The following is an 8,913-nucleotide window of genomic DNA, read 5'->3' on the forward strand; positions in this document are numbered from 1 at the left end:
GGTGATGTGGCCTCTATGTCAGGCCCTTGACATGCTCTGAACAGAATCCCATCCTCCCAGTTAGACCTGTCTGCCTCCCCCTCCTTTGTGCAAAGCCTCTCTGCTTCCATGGTGCCAAACTTCTTAGGTCCTCACACCTCTTTACTGGCGCACATACCACAAGGGCCAGGACTTGAGTAGTGGCTTGTGGACACCCATTCCTGTGCCATCACAGTGTTCAGGTGGACACAGCATTGACAAACGCATTTGTCGGCATCATTCTCCTTTCTCTTTAAGAATTCAGTTGAAACAAAACTTATTCAAATTCATGTTCTTCAATAGTAAATGTGTAGCTTCTTTTTTCTCCTTTAAATACACGGCTACAAAAGGCCCACTCACTTATTCCAAATACATGATTTGTTCCCTGAGATCTTGCAGAGCCTAATGCACAGTTCCCCTTCTAGCAGGTCCTACCAGTTGGTTAGGATTAGGGTTAGGGTTAGGGTCTGGGTTAGGCTTCTCTTTTGTTTTAGGATTAGGCTTTGGGTGTTTTTTTAACGTTAATGGCGCAGCATCACCAACACCTGAGAGCCCAAGGCTGCCACCTTTTCTCTTGGCACAAAGTTCTCCTTCCTTGGCACCAGTGGGGCTGGGAAATTGCCATTTTTCAGACAAGAATTGAAAACAGACGAAGATTCCTCTTCAAAAAGGAATGGAAGAGGAAAGGTGCCAGCCCACAAAGGGCTGGCCAATTTCTCTCTATTCCACCACACCCCCTCCTCTCTCCAATCCCGTCTCCTGCTTTAGGGTCACTCTTAGAGTTATGGTTAGGATTAAGGTTAGGGTTAGGGCTAGGTTTAGGGTGAGGCTTCTCTTTTGTTTTAGGATTAGGGTTTGGGTGTTTTTTTAATGTTAATGTCACAGCATCATTGGCCCCTGAGAGCGCAAGGCTGCCACCTTTTCTCTGGCAAAATAGAGAAATAGGCCAGTCCTTTGTGGGCTGGCACCTTTCCTCTTCGATTCCTTTTTGAAGAGGAATCTTCATCCGTCTTCAATTCTTGGCTGAAATATTGCAATTTCCCCATGCCCTGATATGAATTAGAGTGCTATTCAGCTGAAGTGAATGCCAAATTAGTTATGAGAGAGGCTTAATTACACTGGCAATACTGAGTGAAAGAATAAGGACCTTGTACTCAGTACCCTTGTTAACAGAGTGTCAGAGAAAGAAATAAAATTGTACCCTTTCATTTCCAGAGTTGGAACATCACCCACTGATGTGGTAAGAATCCTTCCAGAAAACCAAGCACTGCCAGTATTGATAACACCAAGATAAATGCCCATTACAGCAAGCAGGTGTGCCACTGGAAGCACTCGGCCTTACACCCTTGACGCCAAAGGCCCTGTTGTCTCTCTCGTGAGCACTTTGATACCTGTGCCCTCTTTGGAGAGAGGCAAAAGCACAGAGAACTCGGCAACTTGTGGTGAACATTAACTGAGATATTTGACTGACTTTGTTGTGGCTCGTGATTTTTATCATACTGCTAAGATAAGAACAGCCGGTGTAAACAGACTTTGTAGTCTATCACCACCACAAGCAGTGCAGGAAGGCATGATTGTGCTGTGTTTACCTGCTCAGTGGCAGTGACAGCACGCTGGGTATCACATTATACTGCTCACATGGTCATGCATTTATTGAAGTGGTTGAAGTAGTTTTCTGGCACCTGTAATGTAATTTCCACACTACAATCAGTAATGCACAGTCAATGGAATTGTACCATCAGCAAGTTTATATACCATAATGCTTTTAGAATCAGTTTAATAATGCAATATCACAATATTTGACTGTGCCACTACACTTCTTTTGTATCAGGATTGTGGAAGATCCAAGACAATCACTACTGGGAGCAGCAACAGGGATGGCAGGCAACTGGCCAAGCTGGGAGGGATAAATGCAGTAATACGGCGGTGATAAGGACGGATCAAACGAATAAAGGAGTTTGGTATTGTGATAATGCTGGGGGCTTCATGTTGATTGCGGTTGTGATGAAATTGATTGCTCCTAGAATGGAAGAAACACCTGCTAGGTGGAGGGAAAAGATGGCTAGGTCTACTGAGGCTCCAGCATGGGCTATGTTGCCAGCTAGTGGGGGATATACTGTTCATCGTGTTCCTATCCCTGCTTCTACTCTGGAGAAGGCGAAGAGGAGGAGGAAAGAGGGAGGAAGGAGTCAAAACTTATGTTGTTCATTCATGGGAATGCTATGTCGGGGGCTCCGATTATTAGGGGGACTAGTCAGTTGACAAATCCGGCAATTATGATGGGTATAACCATGAAGAAAATTATGACAAATGCATGTGCAGTAACAATCACATTTTAAATTTGGTCATCTCCTAGTAGAGTTCCTGGTTGTCCGAGTTCGGCCCAGATTAGGAGGCTGAGGGCAGTTCCTATTATTCCGGCTCATGCACCGAAAACTAGATAAAGAGTGCCAATGTCTTTATGGCTGGTAGAGAATAGTCATTGGTTAATGAAAGTCACAGGTACGATGGCTGAATGTTTAGGTTTCTATATAGAGGTTTGATTCCTCTTCTTATTGGCTCTGGAAGAGGGAGGGGACTGGTGCTGCAGCTAGGCCATGACCTACTTGACACATGGACACCTGGCTTGAATCCTGTCTTGGGGTAGGCACCACTTGTGCCTCCCGGTGGTTTGATGAAGGACCACAGGAAGCAAACGTACCAAAGTCCAGCCAGAAATGTCTCAGGGACAAGTGCAAAAGTAGAGAACAGACTGGAGAGTCTGCCAGAAATCAGACTGAGAATATATGGAGTCTGCGTTTCAAGAAAAGAGAGATGCTATCTTAAGCTTTGAAAATTATGGACTGTGGTTAAACCAGAGGAATATATCCTTCCACTCCTGTTATTTGCTTCACCCTTGATTTGCTATTGATGATAGAAATTAAGAATTATGGTGAAATTAGTATAAAAATATTGCCTGATCCTAGCAGCACAGTGTTACACAAAACCTTGCAAAGGATAATTAATGCATATGATACAGTAGGTAACTTGTCAAAATATTCATACAGTAAAATCTATTGGGACTAAAGCTGTTCCAATTATCAAGAGAGAAAAGTTCCATCAGGACCCCTTGCAGTGACAAGAGACGAGTATGAAGCACTTAAACACTCAATTTCCAAAGAAAATTAATGAAGTTAACACTAGCCCTGCTACCTTAACTAAGGAAATAAAGAGGATAGGCCTTACCATCATCACTGCTGACAAAGGCTAAACCAATTTCAATCAATACTTTAAGAAAAGCACTTGGCTAATTAAGAGCATTATGAACTAGTACTCCTTAATTTTACTTGAGAATGTTAGTAGATTGAATTTTTTTTCCAGTTTGAAAAAGGCAACAAATAGGTAAGCAAATAATTTAGAGAGATACTCTCTTGGTAAATGGAACAGGAAGGTTTATACTATTTCAGTGCTAAGGTAGGGCCTGCTACATGATGACTCAGCTATTACATTTTAGTTAACTTGATATAGCACCAAAATTCTTGGACAGCCATAGGAAGACTGGATGTCTAATTGTCAAATATTTTAGCTCCTTGCAAATCCAGTGAGTGCTTCTTCAACAATTTTTGTATTTAAAGTAATGGCATGGGCTGTTGTAAAGAATCATAAAATCAAAGAATGGCTTGGGTTGGAAGGGACCTTAAAGATCATCTCATTCCAACCCCACTGACCATGGGCAGGGACACCCTCCACTAGACCAGGTGGTTCAGAACCCCATTCAGCCTGGCTTTGAACACATCCAAGGATGGGGCATCCACAGCTTCTCCAAGCAACTCATTCCAGTGCCTTGCCACTCTCACAGTAAAGAATTTCTTCCTAATATCTAATCTAAACCTACTCTCTTCCAGCTTGAAGCCATTCCCCTTTGTCCTGTCACTACATGGCCTTGTAAAACATCTCTCTCCACCTGTCTTGTAGGGTCTCTTCAGGTACTGGAGGGCCACAATTAGGTCACCCTGAAGCCTTCACTTCTTTCATATTAAAAAAATTACTTTGACTTATATCTAGTGCAAAAACATATACTGGACAACAATGCATCCTCTGGAAGAACTAAAAACAGATCTAGTGAACCTGAAAAGATTTGCAGGAATTAGAAAGTTTATATTTTATGATCACTGGCAAACCCAATAAGATATCTTTTCTGTAAACTGCCAAAGTAAATCCTGCAGCCATGTGGATGACTGTCTACATAATGGCCAAGAACCTTTTTCCTTACTAAAACCAGTGCAATCAATCCACCAACAACTGAACAGAGAGGGAGGAAATTATGTTGTTGGATTATGATTTACCTTGGTGCCACATTCTTAAATTCTGCTTCAGGGATTTACACTCAATTGCATCCCTATCTTTATTTGTGCTTTTTCTAAAAGCTGATGACAGATAGACATTATGATACAACAAAAGAGACCTATAAAAATTAAATTAAAAAATACATACAAAACTCTAAATTAAAAAAGAAATACAAAACTCTAAATTAAAAAAGACATACAAAACTCTAGACACATGAAAAAAGCATCATACCGGGCCCTGTAAATCCACTGGTGGTACTATATAGTATCAACTCCAGTTATTAAGAAAGAACTGAAAGAATCCCAAGGTGAACAGTGCTACTCAGGCCAGACACAGTGCTGGGATCTATCTGGAGAGCAAAGCCACTTCTGTAGACATTGTAGTGCACAAGGCATGGTTGACCCTATAAGAAAGTACCATAAGCAGAGGTAGTGCCTTGTAGCAGACCAAACACTATGAAGTTGACCATATTGTGTAAACCAACAGCCTATTATATCCTGTTATATTCAGGGTCCATACATTTCAGCCATTGAAAGTGCGGATTCTTTTTTACTCTTGTTTTCACACACTCAGGGCTGGTTTATCCTCAGTCATGGGGACACCCTTTTTAAGCCTACATCACCTTGCTTGTTATTATGACCAAGTGTTGCATTCCCACAGATCAACTGCTGCCTCTGGATCAGGTGGCCCCTAACCCTCCTCCTCCCAGCTCTCTAACATAACTTTGAAGGCAGTGATCCAGGAATTATGGCTTTATGTTGCATCTCCTTAGAAACGAGCCACAGGTCCCACTTATTAATTTTTCAAGTTGTTTTTTTCCTTAAAGGTCTGATCAACTTTAGAAAAGCAAACTTACAGCTCTTCAAGGAGCTAGTCAATATGATCCCCTGGGAAACTGCCTTCAGAGACAAGGGAGTAGAACAGACATGGCAAATTTTTAAGGGCATATTCCACAGAGCACAAGCAATGTCCAGGCACAAGAATTGGGCAAGGTAGACAAGAGACAAGGTATGCCTGAATCAGGACCTGCTGGTTAAACTAAAGGGCAAGAACCATATGCACAGGCAATGGAAGTAAGGGCAATGGGAAGGAAAAGTATGAGGATGCAGTCCAGTTGTATAGGCATAGGGTGAGGAACGTCAAGATGAAGCTGGATCTGAGTTTGGCAAGGGATGCAAAGACCAATAGAAAGGGCTTCTACAGATGTGTGTGTTAGCCAGAAGAAGAAGGTCAAAGAAGATCTATCCCCCAACAAGCACGGCTGGCAAACTGGCTAGTAGATGAGGAGAAGTCTCAGTCTTCAATAGCAGCCTCTCTTTCCATACCTCTCAAGTGCACAGACTCTAAGATGAGGACTGAGAAACCAAAGTGCTTCTCACTGTAAGTGAATATCAGGTTCATGCCCACCTGAGGAATCTGATTGTACCTAAGTCTATGGGACTTGATGAGATACACACCAGATGCCTGAAGAAGTTGGCTGATGTAGTTGCCTGTGATATTTGAAAAGTCATGGGAGTCAGGTGAAGTCTCAGGTGACTGGGAAAAGGGAAACATATCCCTCTTTAAAAAGAGTAGAAAAGAGGACCCTAGGAACTACCAGCCTCTCAGCCTTACCTCAGTGTCTGGGGAGATCATGGAAAAGATTCACCTAGAAGTTATGCTAAGGCACATGGAAGACAGAGAGGTGATTCAGGACAGCCAGCATGGCTTCAGCAAGGGCAAGTCTGGCCAACCTAGTGAGTTTCTATGCAGGAGTGACTACAGCAGTGAACAAGGCAAGACTACAGAAGACTTCTATTTGGACTCCTGTGAGGCCTTTGACATGATCCCCCATGACATCCTGGGTGGACTGTTTGGTGGACAAGAAACTGGTTGGACAGTCACATCCAGAAAGTAGTGGCCAAGGGCTCAGTGTCCTGATGGACATCAGTGATAATAAGTGATGTCCCTCATTGGGGTGTATATTGGGACGAATGTTATTTAATATCTTCATTAATGATACAGACAAAGGAATTGAGTACACCTTCAGCAAATTTTCAGATGACACCCAGTTGAGTGATGTGGTTGACACATCTGAAAGACCAGATGCCATTGAGAGAGACCTGGGCAAGTGTAAGAAATGGACCCATAGGAATCTCATGAGGTTTAATAAGATCATGGTGCTGCACGTGGATCAGGACAACCCCTGCCATCAATACAGGCTGGGAGATGAACAGATTGAGAGCAGCCCTACCAAGGGGACTTAGGGGTGCAGGTGGATGAGAGACTGGGCATGACCTGGCAATGTGCAATCACAACCCAGAAAGTCAGATGTGTCCTGGGTTGAATCAAAAGAAGGGTGGCCAGCAGGTTGAAGAAGGTGATTCTTCCTCTCTGCTCCACTCTGGTGAGACCCCACCTCAAGTGCTGCATCCAGCTCTGGGGTCCCCAGCACAGGAAGGACATCAACCTGTTGGAGCAAGTCCAGAGAAGGGCCACCAATGAGTCCCCAGCACAGGAAGGACATCAACCTGTTGGAGCAAGTCCAGAGAAGGGACCAACATGATTAGAGGAATGGAACACCTCTCCTACAAAGAAAGGATTGAGATGCTTCAGTCTGCAAAAGAGAAGGCTCTGGGATGACCTAATTGCAGCCTTCTAGTACCCAAAGAGACCCTGCAAGAAAGATGGAGAGGGAGTTTTTACATGGCAATGTAATGACAGGGCAAGAGGGAATGGCTTCAAACAGAAAGAAAGCAGGTTTAGATTAGATATTAGGAAGAAATTCGTTACTATGAGGGTGGTGAGGCACTGGCTCAGAGAAGTTGTGGACGCCCCATCTCTGGAAGTGCACAAGATGGATAGGGAGGGCCCCAAGCAACCTGGTTTAGTGGAAGATGTCCCTGCCCATGGACAGGGTGGGTGGAATGAGATGATCTTTAAGGTCCTTTCCAACTCAAACTGTTCTATGATTCTTTGAAGTGAAAGCTTTGTCTCTTTAACAGAAGCTGTTTAATCAGCTGAATACTGGCAGAAAACATCCTGAACATCATCTTCAGTTTCTAATTTAGAATCGCAAAGTGCATCATCAGCTATTCATCAGGAAAGAGCAGGAAAACTTACTCGAGCTTTGACATACTCATCTGCCTTGTTAATATATGGACCTATGTCAAAGCAGTGCACCCCAAAGGATGATGAGAGAGGAAAACCTTGCAGAAGGAACATGAATTTCAGGAAAGATAAAGGGCAGGGACAGTCCTTCTTTTGAGGAAATTGAAGTTTTCTCTGGCCTCCCCTAAGAAAAGCATAGTTTCAAGCAGCCTCAGTTTAGCTTAGGGGATCCACAGAACCAAAGAACCCACACTGTATACTACTGTATTAGACCCACCACTAGGTGTCAGCCCAATTTAAGATATTATATGTACAAATTTCTTTAGATAAAATCTCACTTTTGTTATACTTTAATCTTTTAACTACATAATGGAAATATTAATGCATATTTATATAACCTGTGTACATTTATAACACTCAAGCTGACTTCAAGGAACATACCTAATGACAATTTCAGAAAAGCATGTAAATACCTAAGACCTTTCTGAAACTCAAGTAGCACACCTGTTTTCACAAAGGTACATTTAGAGCATTTAGATTGGAAAAATCCTTTAAAACCATCAAGTTCAATCATTAACCCAGCCCTGCCAAGTCTATCACTAAACCATGTCCCCAGGGGCCACATATACACGACTTTTAAACAGCTTCAAGAATGGTGACCATCACTTCCCTGAGCAGCCTGTTCCAGGGCTTGAGAAACATTTCAGTAAAGAAATTTTTCTTAAAAAAACCTCTCCTTGCATAACTTGAGGGCATTTCCCCTTGTCACCTGGGAGAAGACATTGAGTTGCCCCCTCAATAAAACCTCCTGCCAGGTAGTTGTAGAGAGTGATAAGGTTCCCCCCCGAGCCTCCTTTTCTTCAGACTAAACACCCCCAGCTCCCTTAGCTGCTCCTCACCAGACCTGTGCTCCAGAACCTTCATCATTTCTGGACACTTTCCAGCACCTCAATGTCTTTCTTGAATTAAGGGGCCCAGAATTGAGTGCAGGACTCAAGGTGTGGCCTCACCAGTGCTGAGTACAGGGGAATGATCACTGCCCTGATCCTGCTGCCACACTGTTTCTGGTGCAACCCAGGATGCCATTGGCCTTCTTGGCCACCTGGACACACTGCTGGCTGGTGTTCAGCTTGTGACCAGCACACCCAGGTCCTTTCCCACTGCACAGCTTTCCAGGTCCTCTGCCCCAAGCCTGTAGCATTCCATGGGCTGCTGAGACTCAAGTGCAGGACCTGACACTTGACTTTGTGTAACCTCACACAATTGGCTTTGGCCCATCAATCCTGCCCAGTCTGTCCAGCTTCCTCTGCAGAGACTTCCTATCATCCAGCAGATCAACAGTTCCACCTTGGCGCCAGCTTGGCACAAACTGCCTAATGATGCACCCAATCCCCCCATCCAGATCACTGATAAAACAGGACTGTCCTCAATCCTAAACCCTGAGGAACCCCACTAGTGACCAGCCACCAGCTGGATGCA

Source organism: Pithys albifrons, chromosome 3 (assembly GCF_047495875.1).
Source record: "Pithys albifrons albifrons isolate INPA30051 chromosome 3, PitAlb_v1, whole genome shotgun sequence".
NCBI classification, from domain to species: Eukaryota; Metazoa; Chordata; class Aves; order Passeriformes; family Thamnophilidae; genus Pithys; species Pithys albifrons.